At 41.9% G+C, this 18,260-nt stretch overlaps 1 protein-coding gene and 1 long non-coding RNA gene across 3 annotated transcripts in view; one reads left to right on the top strand and one right to left on the bottom strand.

Annotated features, from left to right (window-relative positions):
• Window positions 1-18,260, top strand: part of LOC141768192 (uncharacterized) — a 38,115-nt gene that overhangs the window by 7,684 nt on the left and 12,171 nt on the right. The window contains exon 2 of the long non-coding RNA XR_012594009.1: window positions 4,559-4,664. This is a non-coding gene — a long non-coding RNA (uncharacterized LOC141768192). The remainder of the gene's footprint in view (window positions 1-4,558; window positions 4,665-18,260) is intronic.
• Window positions 1-18,260, bottom strand: part of bmb (brambleberry) — a 401,249-nt gene that overhangs the window by 382,519 nt on the left and 470 nt on the right. The window lies entirely within an intron of this gene.

Raw genomic sequence — 18,260 nt, 5'->3', positions numbered from 1 at the left:
ACCCGTTAAAAGGGTCGTCCAGCCTGATGCAAAGGTGCACAGGTGTGCCCCGGGCCTCCCTGGGCCAGATGACTGACAGTTGCCCGCCCACTGCCCCCTCTAGCCGCCAATCAATCCTTTCTGCTCCTGCCGCCTCCTCCCTGCTACAGCTCCGCTCATCTGTTACGGGCTGTAAAGTTGACGGATGATTAGCTGTCTTGCTTATCTTGTTTGCCCCGCCCATCCCACCCACACCGTCCATGCTGTGGAAGTCACCATCTAGTTGTTAATAGTTTGCCCCCGTGTCACACCATTGCCCATGCCCAAGGCCTTACCTTACCTTAACATACCTCCTCCTTTTGACCTCTCCACTACCTCTACAGGACTCAACATTTCAAACTCCTCAGGTCAGTCAGTCAGCACCCTTGGTAAAAGCCCTGACTGTGTTTTCCTGGTGAACCCCCCCCCTCAGTGGGGGAACTGCGTGGGGCCGCAAAGAGGGACACGCGTCAGCTGAGCCGACAGACAAAGCAGGTGCTGTGGCCGGGGCTCGAGGAGGGGCAGCTGTCCTTCAGACCTGCTGCACCCAAACACTGACTACATCCCATATGGCCACTAGATCAGGGCCTGACTGACTGACAGCCAGGCTGGTGATGGTTGGAGTCAACAATACTGACCTTAAATTGACCATAACGTCACTGACAGAACTGCAAAATGATCATTCTGGTGTTTTTTTTAGCTGGTGCTCTTATCTGTCATGTCAATGCTAATTTAAAGGAACAATAGGTATGATTTGTATTGTCTTGTACAGTCTTGGAATTGCATAAATTGGGTATCACTGTAAAACTGAGACTCTTGTGGATTCAATGAGCCCAACTGTATTCATGTGTGACGATGTTAGTAGCCATTTTATTGTAGTGAGACCATTTTTCGAAACCTGACGTCACTGTATAAAATGGCCTCTGGTGACCTCTAGGATAATCATAGCCTCATGAAACTTTACAGCCGCAAACTAGAGACCTAGAGCATTCAGAGGATGGGTGGCTTTCCTAGGTACATTGACAATAGGGGGGTTTCTGAGCTGTTTCCAGAACAGTGGAGTGCTTGCCATCCAATCGTCGAAAAATAAAATTCTTGCAGAAATCTCCAAAAGTTTTTGATACCAAGTCACAGTATGGCTTTTTCTATGGTGTTCCTCAAGGTCTTGGTGTCTCAATGTGGTATTTTGGAGGGATTTTTGATCATTTTTATCAATTTTTGAGTGGTAAAAACAGGGTTATATTTAGCATCAAATCTCTAAAACAAATGGTATCAACCCAAAATTTGCTTATATAATTAATTAATTAATGTTTATTTCTGATTAAGACTAGAACAACTTGAGCTGCATCTCAAATTAATCTTCAGGTTCCCAGCTTTCAGATGATGTACACCACTTCTATGTGACATCTACTGTTGACCTGCTATCTCCCCCTAAAAAAGACAAAAACAAGTCTAGGCAGGTCTCTTAGGGTTGTGACTGTAAGAAGCAACAGATGCCAACATACAGTATCTGCAACATCTGCCAGCTCTCATCTGCCCCCAGTTTGTGCTACCTGCAGGATGCTAGTGGCCAACCACCACTCCCAGAGGGCCCCGATTCTTAACCATTACCCCCCACCTCCTCTGTAATTAAAATGCAAAAATGCAATCTGCCCTATGAGATTCCTTTACATAATTTGCTGTCCTCCCCCTCCCCTAACCCCAGCTCCCCTAAAGCATCACTTTGCGGTCTGACAGCAAGTGGGTGACTTCTGACAGGTCGCATTGATCTCCTAGCTGGGAAAGAAGTCGGCTTAACAATGGAGAACATGTGTCCGTTTTAGGACAAGCCTTAACTTGTCTGACCCCCTCATTCGGGATGCGCCCACAGAAAAGCCATCCCTCGGTTAGAGAAAACTATTTCATCTGCTCAGACAGGAATTTGGTCTCTTGTGAATTTTCTTGGTCTGACTCGTTTGAAGTAATGGAGACATGATTGTATTTTGTTTTTCTTCAAAATAATGAATAGAAACATTCGTCTTTGATTCAGCAATCTGCAATGTTGTATGCATACTCTCCGCTTGGCGGGTCGCGTTGGTAGGTTAAGTTCGGGGCTTTTTTGGGGTTCCTTTAAAGCGGCAGCGGGGAGAAATGTGTTGTCTGTGTGTGATTAGGTAGTTCTGTTCCATTGCCGTTTCTTCCATGTGAACATTAAATAAGAGCCAGCCCACTTCTGAAATGTCTTTGATAGATGATATGAATAGCTAAATTCCTTTATACAGCTTTGAAATGGCTCATTCTGGTCGCATTAATAACAGGGATCATAATGGGGACATGGTTTAGTTTACATTTGGCTGTGGCGTTCACTTCTTTCATAAGAATTGTTGCTGTATTACACATTACATTGATTGTTGGAAAAACCACATAGTGATGTGCACTTAGAGCGGGGCTGTGCGTGCCTGAAACACATTGGCTTCAGCAGCACAGGGTGGAATTGGCCCTATCTGTCCCATGCCTGCATGTGTGTGTGTGTGTGAGAATATGTTGGTTCCCATTGACAAAACTGAACCGGAGGATCTGGCAGGTAGAACATATGCTGCAGCAGCTTGAAGTGTTTTTGTTACTCATGGACGCCTACAGTATCTGTCTTGTTTCATAGAACCGTTGAATCCAACAGACAGGGTGAACTAATGGGAAAATTTAAAGAATGAGCTGCCTACATAGTTTGGCAGTAAACATAAAAATTGAGCCGTCCTGACCAGCTTATCCGGCAGCAGGGTAAGCAAGGTAGCCCAGACGTCCTCCACAGCCACATCCGCCAGCTCCTCCTGGGGGATCACATGACCTTCCTAGGCCAGAATATACATTACATGTGCATACATACATTATGATCGCATGCCTGAACCACGTCAACTAACTCCTTTTGACAAGAACGTGCAGTGACACTACTACTAGTTACTCCTTGAAGTCTGAGTTCGTCACCCTGTCTCTTATACCCTTTTTCCACCAAAATTAGCTTGTATATGCGTTTTTTTAAGCACGGGAACACTTGCTAAAATAGGTGATAGACGACTTTCCTACTGCAAATATGCCGTGCCGTTGCACTGGCCTTTCTGTTTTTGTTTTTTTTCCAGTTGTGTCAGGTTTGACGTCACGGACGCGCCAACCGGCACCCGAAGCAGGGTTTGTAAACAGCGAAAATGTTACTGTTGTTACTTATTGTTTTATATCTGTTACTTATTCTATAATCTCTTTTTCAAAATCTCAATCCTGAGTTGGTGATTGTTGGAACAGTGGATAGACTAACAAAGACGGTTTTGATGAAAAAAAATAAAAAATGTTGTCTGACTGGAGTCTGGTGGCTTTGAGGAGAGCATTTTAATTGTATGTTTTGTTCTTTAATAAATTTATAAAAATTGTCCAAATCTCTGTTGATTTTATTTATTATATATTCACTTCAACAAGCGTCACATAGCATCGCGCTGGAAAAGGGGCAAAAAACATCGAGTGTCATGTTTCTATTACTGCCGATCGGAGCTGGAGCAGATAACAACCTGTGACTACTGCAGAGTTATTTGTCCTGGGAATGAATGCTGATTGAAACCAAGCCAGATGTTAGTGGGTGTTTTTTTTGTCCAGTGGGAAAGAGGCTTTAAGGGTGACCCCAGCCACCTTGCGAAGGACAATCTCATTGTTTCAGTCAGTATTCAAAGCTCACCATTATAGATGAGGGTAAATTAAATCACTCCTAAAAATAAAAAAAAATCTGTTGTTAAACCTGCAGTCCAGTACAACATTTACATTGCTACCGACACTAAATCCATAAAAATGACAATTTCAGATGACATGGTCAGTTTTACTGCCTATGATGTGTCTACACTGCAGGGTGAAAAACTGTCCAACTGTCATGTCTTCACCACCGTGGGAAAGGGAAAGCAGAATTTGCAGAGCCTGAGTAAACACCTCTGGATATTCAGGCTGAACAGCTGGCTACACGTACTGCCCTGTTTCAGTTTCTGAATGGAGCATTTTACCATTGATTGCTTCTCAGCTTTGACGCGACACGTGCGCATGCTCATGACAGCAGGGTTAAACGGGTCACACCTACTCATCAGTGTTGACGTCTGTGAAGTACTTGCTAAAATAGTCACTCATTGCTGCAAGATGAAAGGTGATGAAGTCATCCAAGACGTTCACCGCCAGACTGTTTGTTTCCAGAAACTACAAAAAAATGTGTCACCTATTCAGGACAACAGCCTTATTCTCCAACGCGTGGTTTCTCATATCTAACCTTTGGATGACTTATATCGGATATATCACAATATTTGCCGTGTGCATGCTTGGTGCAACTTATAATAGGCATGTGGCTAATAAAAAACACAGCATAAACCAGTAAGTACCGGTAATAGTAAGTCTTTGAAGTACACGTCTCAAAGTTAGAGGAATGTGACCAGAAAGTCACTATTGAAAAACTGAGCATTGAAAAGAAACCTAATTATATCAAAGAGTAGAAAGTATCACATCCCCTCATTGTTTATGCTTTCATTGTTTTTCCCTGCAGTCCCTGGAAGAAGACTGTATGTTGGAGGAAGAAGACAAGAGACTGATAGAAGAGGAAGATGAAATTGATCAGTTCAACGATGACACCTTTGGAGCTGGAGCCATCGGTGAGTCATGCTTACAATATATATTTGAGATGTATTCGCATTAAATCACTGTATTTCAGTGCATGCACTATTAGTGCTCCTACGCTCATTCATAATTACACAATCCTAATAGAGTTCAGTTAAAGAAGGTGGTCTAACAGAAGTCACCCTTATGAAAATAGATCTTAAACAGATTCTATTTTCAGTCTCAAAAAATTTCAGTCAACATCAATAGACCAGATACTACTAATAATAATCGCCATACAGCAATACAACATGTAGTGTTTTGAGTACGTAGGGGTTTGTTGTTGGGTTTTTTTCTCTGCTCACTATTAGTCCTCCACCCACCAGCATACCTAACATCTGAATGCAACATGTTCACACCTGTTCCTTGGGGATTGTCATGGGGTATTTTAGAAAATGCCGCAAATTAATAACACATTTTGAATCAAAAAATAAGTGCACACGATCCATAATGTCACCAATTGATGGAATGACACAAACTGTAGCAGCTGGGATTTTCCCCTTCAAATTTCAAGTTCAAATTGTGTTTACTTTACTCCCTCATACACTTACTGTGCGTTCCTATACCCATACTACCATACTATTTAGTATGCCAGCAAAAGATTTAGTAAGTCCCAATACATACAATACATAGTATGTCAAATGCAGTATGCCAAAAATACCAGGATGTCCTGCTGCATCCGGTTTGCAGTATGCAAGCCAGCGTACTTTTCTGGCGATTCTGTCCCACAATCTTCTTCTTCTTCTATATGAGCAAGTAGTATGTCCTAATTGTATGCATACTGCATGGAACAGTACGTACTTTATAAGGGCAGCTGCATTATGTAAAAGTATGTATCTTGTCCCTGCCCCCCCAATTTCTTCTTTTGTTTTCCCAAAACATTATTTATTATACAAGTTAATCGTTTATGTACCTCTTTTGATTCTGTTGACGTGAATTCAATTTATTTGAGTAAAACAGCATATTTAAATGAGTTGTGTCCCCCAGGGGCCACTTTGACGAGGGTGTTATGACCTGTTCCAAAGGCCATTGCAAATAAAGGGAGACTCAGGGGTGTAGTGGAGGGTATACGCAGGTATATGGGGTATACCCACCTTTTTTTCCGGCGGTTTACAGTATACCCACCTATCAGCCAAAAAGCCATTGGAATATATATATGAGGGTATTATACCCACTTCCTCCTCGGTAACCTACCCATCAGTACACCCACCTCATCAACGACCACTACACCGCTGGGGAGACTTCCTAACGTGCATGTGAGTTTAGTGTGAGTGGGCTGGAATGTTAATTGCAATCCAAATCTTTATAGATGGGTCACTTGACCTGGAGACATAAAGTTGATTTCAGGTTGATTAAAGGAAATATCCTCAGCAGTGAGTGAGGCGAGGACAAAAACAGCCAGAGTCGGGTATAATAGTAATCTGTTATAACTATTAATGCATTGACTTTCCATTAGGGTAATAAAGCTATGAGGTAAAACAATTAGCAGATAATGCTGTCATAGCCCTTTTAACGTAATAAATCTCCTGTCAATGTAATAAACCTAACATGCAGTGATTGTCGTATATGTTTTTTCCTCTTTATAAGCAGCAGAATTATAAGCATATTTGATTTTATTGCATTAGCAAGATGGTTTATTTGCAGTCAATTTCCAGACTCTTTCATATACTGTATCATCACGCCCTTCCAGTGTGTGTTGTGATATTTGTTAGAATACAACTTACATTAATTAATTACATGTTTAAATCATTAATATGTCATGTGCATATGCATGCGTGCCCATGCCTGCTCTTCATACTTGCAGATCTGTAAACTGGCATTTGTTAACTTGTAAATCAATAGTTCACACAGCACATATTATTTCACATTAATAGCAGATATTCAACTCAAGTTCTGTCGTAGCTGCAGTTATTTAGTAATCCCAATGACGCTAAAGGGAATTAAGTTCCATCTTAACTTAGTAATAATGTCATATGTGTCATTGGCAGCCTTGAGTTTTGTTTTGTTTTGAACTTCTATGATCTCTGGATCTCAGATCTATTTTGACACTGCTCTTTTTGTGGAAATATGCAAAAAAACAATATTTTGAGTCATCTCGTCTTTTAAGAGACCGCAGTTAATTGACGACATCCCTCCTTGCGTCACTCACGACACCACAAGCTGAAGTGTGGTGAGTGTGAGTGTGTGTGAAAATGACAGCAAGTGTTCCAGTGAGGAGTAGGAGGGTGGCGAGAGTGCCTTTCATACTCATGTGAAATGAATTTGTGTCCTGATTAATGCATCGCAGCTCGGCCAATACGCCAAGCAGCATGTGTTGAGAAGCTCAAGCTAACTACAGAAACGATGATATAGCTCTGAAAATGTATGTCTGTTTCTGTGTCTCAAACGATATGCCCTTTTCAGTTTTGAGATGTGATTCTCCCGTTTTGTTTTAGCTGATGTTGTTTAGAGATAGATTTAGTTATTATTTCGATTTTAAGGGTCAATCATTTTGTGTCCAAATTAGCTGTTTCATGTGTATTACTTTACCACTTCCACTCCCCTCTCCCTACTATAGACCCATTTTTGTCTTTTTTAGATGAGACATGGGGTCTTCAGGGGGAGATAGCTGCTCAACAGTAGATGTCACATAGAAGTGGTGTACATCATTTGAAAGCTGGGAACCTGAAGATTAATTTGAGATGTAGCTCAGCACTGTGTGTCAAGATGTTCTAGTCATAAATCAGAAATATACTTTGGTTAAGTTAATGCCTATTCAAATGTTGAAAGTTTAAAGTGTATAAGGGTTTAGAACATTATGATGGACATATATTAAGGCCATCCACATGCTCCATTATGTCTCATAAGTTGTTGTAGCAATTTTTGGGTTGATACCATTTGTTACAGAGATTTGCTGCAAAACTTAACCATTTTTTACCACTCGAGGATTCATAAAAATGATCAAAAATCCCTCCAAAATACCACATTAACACACCAAGGCCTTGAGGAACACCATAGAAAAATCCATGCTGTAATTTAGTATCAAATGACGTGGTTGGTACCAATGGATCTATTTAGTTTCACATGATACCAGTATCTACTCTCTAGCTTTAAAAACCGAGCCTTCTACAGCCTCTGAAGGATACTAATGTCGGCGAGGACGGTTGAGTAATGCACTCTTGTGAAGAAAAGGTGAACACCTTATTAGTTTATCTGCATGTATGTGGATGTCAATCTTATATTATGTAGTTTAACTACATGTTTTTAAACTTACATATGTACATTTTGCAGCTCAGTATTTATTTCAGTGGAGTGAAATAGGTTTCTTGCCTAGATTTATTTTGTTTAAGGGAACATGAATTCATCTTTATTTTCAAGTGAATCCTGAAACATCATTCTTGACCTCTTCAGGGCATCAGGGGCCTCCGTTACATCTGTGACCTCTGATAACAAGGACACATTAACCAGTCATTGTCCAATGTTCGGGGGTCATAATAGTCAAAAATCAATACCTTGTTTTTTGTCTCAATGAGACAGCCACTATCTCCACAAGCAGACGCTTCTAATTAGTCTGGGACTGAGTGGATCATTGGGTCTCAGGAGTGGGAAACATGTTTATAGATGTTTTATGGCCCAGATGAGAATCAATGTATCCCTGCGTACTAATGAATTACTTGTTTGTGCCATTACTTTGTTGGATGCTTGTAGATCCTGTCTGTTGTCTGACAAATGTCCAACACAGAAGTCTAATATTTCAAGCTCACCTGTGAGATATCACTTTGGCATTTGAGGCGCTCATATTTACAAAAGTTTTTTTTTTCTTGGAAAAATCATCTTGGTTCTCAAGGATATTATAGCACAGTGCTTCTTCCCGTGATCCCCCTAGATGTGGACAGATGGCGAGCATCATGCTGCTACTTCCTGCAGTTGCTCAGGGGTGACGAGCTGGCACTCAGCGACATTCTCCAGCTCCTCTCTACCATGGATAAACACGGAGCTGCTCGCTTTCCCTACACAGTAACGTTCACCTGAACTCTCACCTGCTCCGGTTTGTTACCGTCAGGGCTTTGATGTAGGCCGTGTCGGGTCTGCCCCTCCACATCTCCGGCGTGACCCGGAGGGAGCACGCTGAATGGCTTGCCCTGTCTGCGATTCCACTGTGGGGGGAAAAAAACACACACACTCATTACAACAGGCTCTCTTGTTGTTGCTCTGCGTGAAGGCATTCCCACCTGTGACCGGAGCTGTGAGACGGGCGGAGGGATGTGTGAAATATCAGTCTGAGAGGGTCGGAAGCTGGGCAGCAGCAGCAGCTCAGGGAGACAGAGGGAGTGGGCCAGCTGTAGATCTAATATCACCTATGGGCCTGCCGGCTGGGAAGGCTTGCCTAATATGATACACATGTGCTACATCCTGTCTGAGCTGCTGCCTGGCTTTGTGGCGCTGAGTAGAGGGAGGAAGGAGTGTGAGTGTGTGTGTCCATTATGTGCATGTGTGAGGAGGACAGCTGGACAGCACTCTTGCCATGTATTGATCTTCCAGACCTGAGTGTTTACGGTGTCATATTGTTAGCTTTCAGATTACTTTGACAGTTGTGATGAAAGCTTAGCTGCTGTTGTATGAAGACAAAAGTGACACTTTGTGGAGCTTTCTCAGTGGACAACTCTGGGGTCAGTGAGGAAGTGCCTTAAACCTGCATTCTCTCTAACAGCCAGCAGGGTGCGACTCCTCTGGTTGCAAAAAGAAGTCTGATTGTAAAGTCTATGAGGAAATGAGCCTACTTCTCACTTGATTTATTACCTCAGTAAACATTGTAAACATGAGTTTATGGTCTCAATCGCTAGTTTCAAGTCTTCTTCAATACAGCATGATGTTCATTTAGTAAATTATGGTCCCATTTAGATTAAAATAGATAGATATATAGATAGATAAAGATAAAGCGGGGTATGTTTTAGGGCGTGGCTACTTTGAGATTGACAGGTCGCTACCACAGCGTTGTCCGGTCTGGGAGATGTCCGTGTTGTCGTCTTACAACTTTAACCCTTTCACGGTGTGTTTTCAGTTCATGAAAGTGAATTATAACCTTTTTGGCCGCCTAAAAATGTCTTATTCAGCATTCGGTTGTACTTAGCTCCTCCCTCTGGTGTCACTTCTGGTTGCAAAAAAAAACAAGATGACGACAGCTAAAATGCTGAACTCGAGGCTTCAAAACGGCAGTCCACAAACCAATGAGTGACGTCACGGTGACTGTGTCCACTTCTTATATACAGTCTATGAGCTTTCTTCTGCAATTGTGGGATGTAGGGAAACAAAGAATAAGTAGGAATATATGCTTTAATGACTGTTTTAGCTTTAAGGACAGGAGTTGTGTATTTGCGTGGTAACCAACCCATCAGCAAACAGACTCTGTGTACAAGTCGTGTGTGTGTTGGAATGTGTGAGCGAAGCGAGGCCTCGCCATTAACATCCACTTTATCTCTAATTACCTCTCCAGTGGTTACTGATTGACCCTGTTACACCTGCGCGGATATGCCAGAGCTTTTAGCAGCCTCGTCCAGGGAGAACAGCTCTTTTGATTTAAATCCACCATTAGTCTCCAACTTAACCGCCGGGTAAAAAGAGGTTATACTGCAACCCTGGCTTGACATAGGTGAGCTGAGATTATTCCAGAAGTGGAGCGATGTTGAGAGCACGTTAGTGTACCTTAGAGTCTTACTTGATAATACCAGTCTTGACTACCTGGGATTCAATCCACATCCCTCCCCCAGCGAACCAAAATAGCCATGCTTTGATGGCTTAAAATTAATTACCAATTTACAGAGTCCATAACTCTATCTTCAACTCCTGCTTAAGCTGTATGCTGATATCTGGTGCCAATTTAGGTCAATCATCAACCAATTTTAGAGTTAATTGGGAAATGGTGCCTGGCCAATTAGGAAAATGCGGTGCACGAGAGAGAGAGAGAGAGAGAGAGAGAGAGGGGCCAGCTTGGATGATTAAAACCTGAAATAAAATCCTCATAATAAGGAACTTTCACATTCAGCGCTCTTAATTAGTGAGTTCTCCTTTGTCTGAAGTCTTCTAGTTTATACTGTGTCTATACTTAAATTATTAAAAGGATCATGATTCTTTGCTTGGGTAGTGAACTGCACCATTGTGCTCGGGAGACTGATTAACGGAGGCTCAGCGAGGGCTTTTGGGAGCCACATGCCTGGCTTGTGCACAGCGCTGGTCTCCCAGGGAGAGGTTAAGGAGCCTACCTCCCTGGGAGTTGCAGACTTGCTCTCTGCCACCATGTCATCCATCCTGGAGCCTAATCGAGTTATCATATCAACAAATCTCCCATCAGGGGCCTCACAGCTGACACTCTCAGAAAGACACCCACAGGGGGGCAACAAATTTCGAGCAGCAGGGCGTTGCTAAGAGAGGCCGAGGCACCTGTAAAGGTCTTCTCTCCTGCCCACGGAGAGGGCACTCCCGCTGGGCATCACACTGCTCTCTGGCCCCTGGTCAGCGACGGAGCACAAGAGCAGGCAAGCGGGAGCCATAGTTAATGCTGTTCACAATAGATTGAAGACACAATAGAAGCACTATATCACCAAGACTGTCAATGAATTTAAAAGCAACCCACAAACAATTAGCTGAAAGGGCAGCGAGGTTTCATGGCCATAGGACTCGGCTCTGCAGGCCAGCGGAGACAAACTGTCCACCCACGTGCAAATGGCAGCTGGTGATTCTGCCCAGAGAATACGTTCACAGACTTCTGTGGATTACCGCCTGACCTTTAAGTGTGTCCCCAAAAAATAAACCACATGCTGGGCCCTTCCTCCAGTCACGGGATGGTTTATGACTCCTTGAATGTGGGAGATGTCGCCCAATAGTTTGTCTTTGTGGCCATATAGAGTTACGTAGTTTGTTCGTTCAATGGTTTACATTGTTGGCAATATGAACCAGCCAGCTGTTTCCCTTGATGTTTTATGACGTCAATGCCAAATGTTTACTTTGTGTGATGATTCAAAGCAAGTCTATCTGTTTGTGCTGATAATTTCTAACTTTTTGAATATTGGTTTTCTTAACAAACTCCTCCATTATGCTCTCTTTGAGGCTAAAGTGAGTCATCAGCAAATCCTGGATAGCATAATGTCTCTCTTGATTTGATTTTTTGTGAGATCATTTAAAAAAAAGAGCTTTGTTTGCGTCGTCTATGTAGCCCTAAAATCATCCAACATGAAAAACAAATGCCATCTTTGATTTGGGCAAGTGGGTATGAAGTCCATCTGTTCACAATACCCTAACAAGAACAAAACGCCCTTCAGGGCAATCAGAGCTCGCTTGCCTTCCATGACCAGATAACTTGTGAGGCTCTAAACTTCCTTCTGAAGTGTCCCAGTTTGATGGAATTACTTAAAGAGGTTGGCAAGCGATAAACAGCTCGCGACAGATCAAGCTCGTCTTTTACTTTTGGCAACAGATAGTTTGAAACCACATTTCTAAAGATGTGAGCTAGCCCAGGTTTTGTTCATTAGCAGAAGGTTTCAGGGGAAACATATGCAAGGGGAAAAATAAAAGATGACTCAATGGCATCCGGTTTGTGAAATTAAATGTATAAAAAAGTCCTAAAGAGCTGGCAGCTCAAGTCAAGAAGTTCACGTCAAGTGCTCGTGGTGGGGGATAAGCAAAGCATGAACATATTGTGCCTTTAGAGAAATGTTAAGAAAAACCCCGGCCAGATTTAAGTGTAACCTCTTAGTATTCTCTCTATCCAGGCGCATCTATAAATCATTCGTCTGACCACCACTGCTCCCCACCGCTGACCAGCTCGACCCATTGGCCAGGAGCCAGGCCTGTGTCCGGACAAGGCCCTGACCCGTTAACCTTGGCCAGAGCCCCTGGGCCAATGGGGCGAGGCTGTCAGAGCGGCGACCCCGGCAGCCAGGGCTACCTGCTGCTCTGGCATAATGCAATTGGACACAGCCATCAGAATGATGGAGCACAGGGAATTCTCCACGCTGACCACTCCAATGGCTGCTGACCACTGCGGCCAACGCTGGCTTCAGCCCCGCCAGAATGTAAGAAAACGGCCCTTTTGATATTATGTCACAGATGCCTTTTTTGTGTTTTTTGCCTCCCATCTATATTGTGTTTTAGGTGCCTGTAATTTGGGTCCCTTTTCAAGGGGGCAGGGTAAAGAAGGTGCTGTTTTAAAGGGACTTTGTTTTCAAGCCAGCTTTCTGCTTTTCAAAGTAGTGAGAATAGTCTTAATTGAAAAGCCACTCTTAGAGGTTTCAGTAAAGTTCAAGTTATACCTAAACAAGTTTAAGTTTCTGAATATTTTTAATTAGAACTGTGTTTTAATACATGAGCCATTCATTACTCCATTTACGTAAACCTTTCGCGTTTGCTCCAGGTCTTACCAATTCATTTACATTGTCATGTTATATATATATAAGGTAGGCCCAAACTCGGGCTCCTGCCGACATTTCCTCCCTCTGTCTCCACCTCTGTTTTGTTAATGGCAGGAGGTTCACACTGGTAGTATAATTACTAACATTAGACCAAACTAAGAAAGACTCTGCAGGATGCTAACCCCATGAAGCCGTAACTGCTGTTCGACCGTCAAGGGAAAAGGTGGGATAGTGATTCCCTGCCTGCCTGTGTAAACTGAAGGCATGCCAGTGTATTCATACAGGTGCCCCCCCGCCGCCGCCCAACAAACACACACCTGAGGGACCCCCTCCAAATCAACACAATTAGCATCCTCCATGCCCTGCAGAGTTAAACTCTCAGGGCAAACAAATGCACCCGACTGACAGGCAGTTTAGGCAAATGACTTGTTTGGGGAGCGGGCTGAGTCTCTTTGGGCTTACAGAAAGACTGAGTGAATTTCAGCTGGGAGCGTTTGCATTACAGAACAGCGTGAGAAAAGAGAAGCACCTGAATACAGCTCACCTGAATTGACAGGGGATATCTTGTTGAGAGTGGGATTTAGAGTTCCCTACATCATAGGTTTATACACCCCAGTTGGGATGTTAGAAGATGTATGAAGAGAGGCATAATGTGATGGAAATAATAATGCAACAGAAAGGAAATGTCACAAGTTTCAGTGAACTGACTGAAAGCAGCTGCAATAGAATGAGGTGTGTTTTGTGATATGATGTGGTCGTCCCGTAAAGGGATAGATCGATAATAATTGCTATGACTATACATTTAAGTGACCATCATCCATCACATGCATCATTTTTTAAGACTGTTAATCGATTAAAATGTATTCGCGATTAATCCCATGATTGTTCATAGTTAATTCCGATTAATCGCATAGTAATCGCACATTTTTTATCTGCTCAAAATGTACCTTAAAGTAAGATTTGTCAAGTATTTTACAACATGGGAGTGGGCAAATATGTTTTCTTTATGCAATTGTATTTATATAGTATTATTTATTATTAGAAATCAATTAACAACACAAAACAATGACTAATATTGCCTAGAAACCCTCACAGGTGCATTTATCATACAAAATATGCTCAAATCATAACATGGCAAACTCAGCACAGCTGTCAGTGTGTCAGTGTGCTGACTTGACTATGACTTGCCCCAAACTGCATGTAATTATCATAAAGTGGGCATATCTGTAAAGAGGAAACTTGTGGGTACCTATAGAATCCATTTTCATTCACATATCTTGAGGTCAAAGATCAAGGGACCCCTTTGAAAATGGCCATGACAGTTTTTCCTCGCCAAAATTTAGCATAGGTTTGGAATGTTATTTAACCTCCTTCCCGACAGACTAGTATGACATGGTTGGTACCGATGGATTCTTTAGGTTTTCTAGTTTCACATGATGCCAGTATGTTCAAGCTTTAAAACTGAGCCCGCTACAACCTAAAAATTGCAAGTTGCGTTAAAGTGTTGAAGAAAGTAGTGGCATTAAAACAAATTTCCTTGAGTCAAAGTGGTGATATTGGCCTGTATAAATAAAATTGACTTGATTTAAGACCAATTAATAACTTAAACTCATTATGATGCTGTGATAAGCCCTGAGTCACATACTAATATTTTTGTCATTATTTGTTTCAGGCATCTACAAATGGCTCCTATTCAGTGGGTGGGCTTTAGCACGTACAGAAATAGTGAGAACCAAACGTTAAGATGATTATTAAAAAGTACTGGAAGTTCCGGTTGGTATATTTCTGAGATTCAAAATTCTTTTGTCACTATCTGAAGTTTTCCAGTGTAGTAAACCTTAACAGCTGAGTATGTAACCAGGTCAAAAGACAGCTTTTGAAAATACTTGACAAAGGTCCAATTCGGGTGAAGGTTATATCCCCCAGATCTAACAAAAATTTGCAGGTCACCCTGGATATCTTCGGTCCTTAAGCACATCAGAACATGCACAGCAGTTGGGATTTATGTTGGTGATTCTAAGATTAGGAAGACGTTTTCTCAAGCTTGTGGGACAATGAGGTCTTTGATATCAGAAATCCAATTTCATTTTCAATTAAACATGAATGCTTCATCAACTTTTTCTTGCTAATTTCATAAGACAACGGCCATTCGCTTTGTTGTTCCATGCTGAAATCTGCTTTAAGATACAAAGAGTCTTAATTTTATTATTTAATTTTTTAACTTTTTCCTTTTCTTATTTTCTATTTTATGAATAAAGTAATTAGAATAGAATAAAATTAGACATCTTTATTGTCCACAAAACTAAGTAAGTAATAAGTGGGCCAAACCGTTGGGATGAAAGTGCTAAAATATTAACAATCAATACATATCTTAAATAAACATCATAAAGCAGAAGTCATTACTATCGAATAAAATATTTTGTTTTCGGTAAGATGACAGAGGATGGAATAAAAGATCTCTTTTAAGATGTTTCTCGTTGCTGTGGGTATAAATAAATGAATGAGATTCCTCCAGCAGAAAAAAACGTGGTATCCAATAAAGTCCAAAGTTTGACCACACTATGAAATTAGCCATTGTGTTATCTTTCAAAACCCCAGGATTGTCTTCAAAGCATATTCAATATGGGCCAGTAGATCCCATTACTCATCTCCGGGGAAGTTTAGTTTGGGGTCCTGACACTTTGAAAGGGGCCGGAGGCTCGGTACAATGTCCTCTATGTCTTCTGCGATGACCAGGGTCTCCAAGCTGCACAGAGAGAGGAAAAGAGAGAGAGGTGGGCGTAATATTATGTCCTAATAGGCAAAGCTGGACAGACAAACTGATAGCATCTGCCTGCTTTGTCAACGGAGGAGAATTTAAGGGAAGAACTGAGCACCAAACGTTCAGCAGGACCAGATGAGGACAGAGATGGATGGTTGAGAGGCCACAGGCTTCTTCTGGCCAACGGGTCCGGCTTCTTATCTTTGACCCTCACTGTCCAATCGATTGGTTGTGGAGCATTAGTCATCAACTAAACCCAGGTCACAGCTTTCTGGCCCACGGGCAAAGCATTGTCAGCCTTCACACATGTGCCACTGTATGGAGATGGATGAACGTCAAGCAAATATGTTGCCAATGGCAGAGCTACATCAGTGTATCAGATGAGTTAGAAAGGTCATCATGATCTGAAACTGAATTATTGTGCAACTACTGAGGGATGTTTATGTCGCGACTCCAATTGATTTTTTGCCTGCGAAAGTTTCAATCGATATCAGAAATTTTAGTTTTTCTTTCTTTTGGGGACATCTTTGGTTATAAGAAGTTGTTTGGAGTTTGATATTCAGTAGAGGCATTGGCTAAATATAATATTCACTGAGAGCTCACTGTGGCTTTACATTTTTTTATTTGTTACAAACCAACTGCTTTTGTTGCTTGTGTGAATGCAAACATTTTTAAATGAGGGTTTTTCCATCAACGAGGGACTTTCCCATGAGGTGTGTCAAAGCTTTTATAAACTGCATTGGTTGAATCACTATCATATTGATCAGAAAAAAGTTTTTGAAGATCTAAACAAAAAGAAAGGTTTTCCCATTTGGTCATAAGTCCCTTTCAAATCTGTAAATGCTCTGCCAACATTTACATTTTGGCAGGTTTGAAAAATGATTACTTTTCTGTAAAAAACACTCTGGTAATTTGCCAAATTAGGACCAAGCAACATTTACACAGCTCAAGTATAAATAAAAGCAGTCACTTTGCAGTAGTCAGTAAAGGTACCCACAGGATTAAAATGTTATGTGTGACGTTTTTGCATACTGTAGGCAGTAGCAAGGAAATCATTCACAAGAGACAAGGAGGTGACGCATTAAAATATAATTATGTTATAAAACGGCTGATTTGACTTAAAAAAAATATTTTGCAACCTTTATAAAAGTCCGGTTTTCTCCCTCCTTTTTGACAGTCTCTCGCTGTATATTTTATCCAACTTTCTGTATTCCCTTGTCTCACAAGCTTATTAGAAATAACTGTGGCTCTCTACATAATATCCCTGTTAACTAAATGTATGCTGCAAGAGAAATCTGTGTGTAAAAGCCAGATAGACATTTTTAACAAATAGGCTAGATGAAGTCCAATATGTATAAAACATTACTGCTCACCAAGTAAAAGCTTGTTGGAGATGCTGCAAGTAAGATGCAATGTTTAACCTCACACTCAGGTCTGTGCATTATTCAGGTAGATGAATCTAGAGGAAAATAATCTTAAACCGGCTAGTATTTAAGATGTCTGATGGGGGGTTGGGGGAGTAACGTGGCTTTACATGGCTTGAGGGGCTGCAGACAGAAACTTTGGTGCCCTGCGGGGTAGCTATTAGGGCACAAGACGAGGGGAACCAAGAGGATGTCTGCACTCCGGGGATCTAATCCGGTACCATGGGCTCTGCTTTGGTAAAAAAAAAACAGTTCTGCAGTTCCTGAGCTCCCTCGGGTTCTGGCAGGTGCTTTAGTCCACCGACAATTAGCCATCCCCAGGGTCTGGCTACTTTTGTGGCTGAATTAAGCCCATAGGAGCATTAACTCTGGTCACATTAGCTCAAATGGAAAAGTCAGCAGGGGCACCTTTTTCGGCTTGGTTAACTTTATTGTTTCATTTTCTTGTTAGGACGTTAATAATCCTGACTTAGTCCCAAGGATCTTTTCATACAATGTCAACACAAAAAAAGAAGATTGAAAAACTCTGCATGTGCTGACAAACTGCTTAACTGGCATAGTCAGTCAGTAGCGAATTCTGATGCTATAGTGATGTGAGGGGCCACTGTGTTTGACTCTATCCTTCCACACAGTTTACTTTTTCTCATCATTGGCCTCTTCTGTTCTCAGTTCTTTGGTCTGCGAGCATCTGCTCTGAGCTCTTCTTAGTGAAGTCTTTACCGCCTCACCTTTTAATCTTGGGTTTGGAATCAGCCCTCTTCTTATCGGGATGCTTTGAGCTGCTGCATGAGAGTGAAATTAATTATGTGCTAAGCAGAGTGGAATTAATGGCTCGCAATGAAACCTGTGGCCACGGCTGGCTTAGCCCTTCGCCGATCCCCCTGATCCTGCTTGTTACAGGAGCTTGGCCATTGTAGATGGTGAGATGATTGTGTGGTTTCGGCCTCTTGTCTCTGTCTCTTTTGTCTTTCGGGGAGAGCGCTGGGACCTCTCCTTTTGTCTGCCTCCATGTTCCTTTCAGGC

This window comes from Sebastes fasciatus, chromosome 5 (assembly GCF_043250625.1).
Source record: "Sebastes fasciatus isolate fSebFas1 chromosome 5, fSebFas1.pri, whole genome shotgun sequence".
NCBI classification, from domain to species: Eukaryota; Metazoa; Chordata; class Actinopteri; order Perciformes; family Sebastidae; genus Sebastes; species Sebastes fasciatus.
Note: the sequence above shows the minus strand (reverse complement) of the source record. Positions and strands in the feature narration are given on the sequence as shown.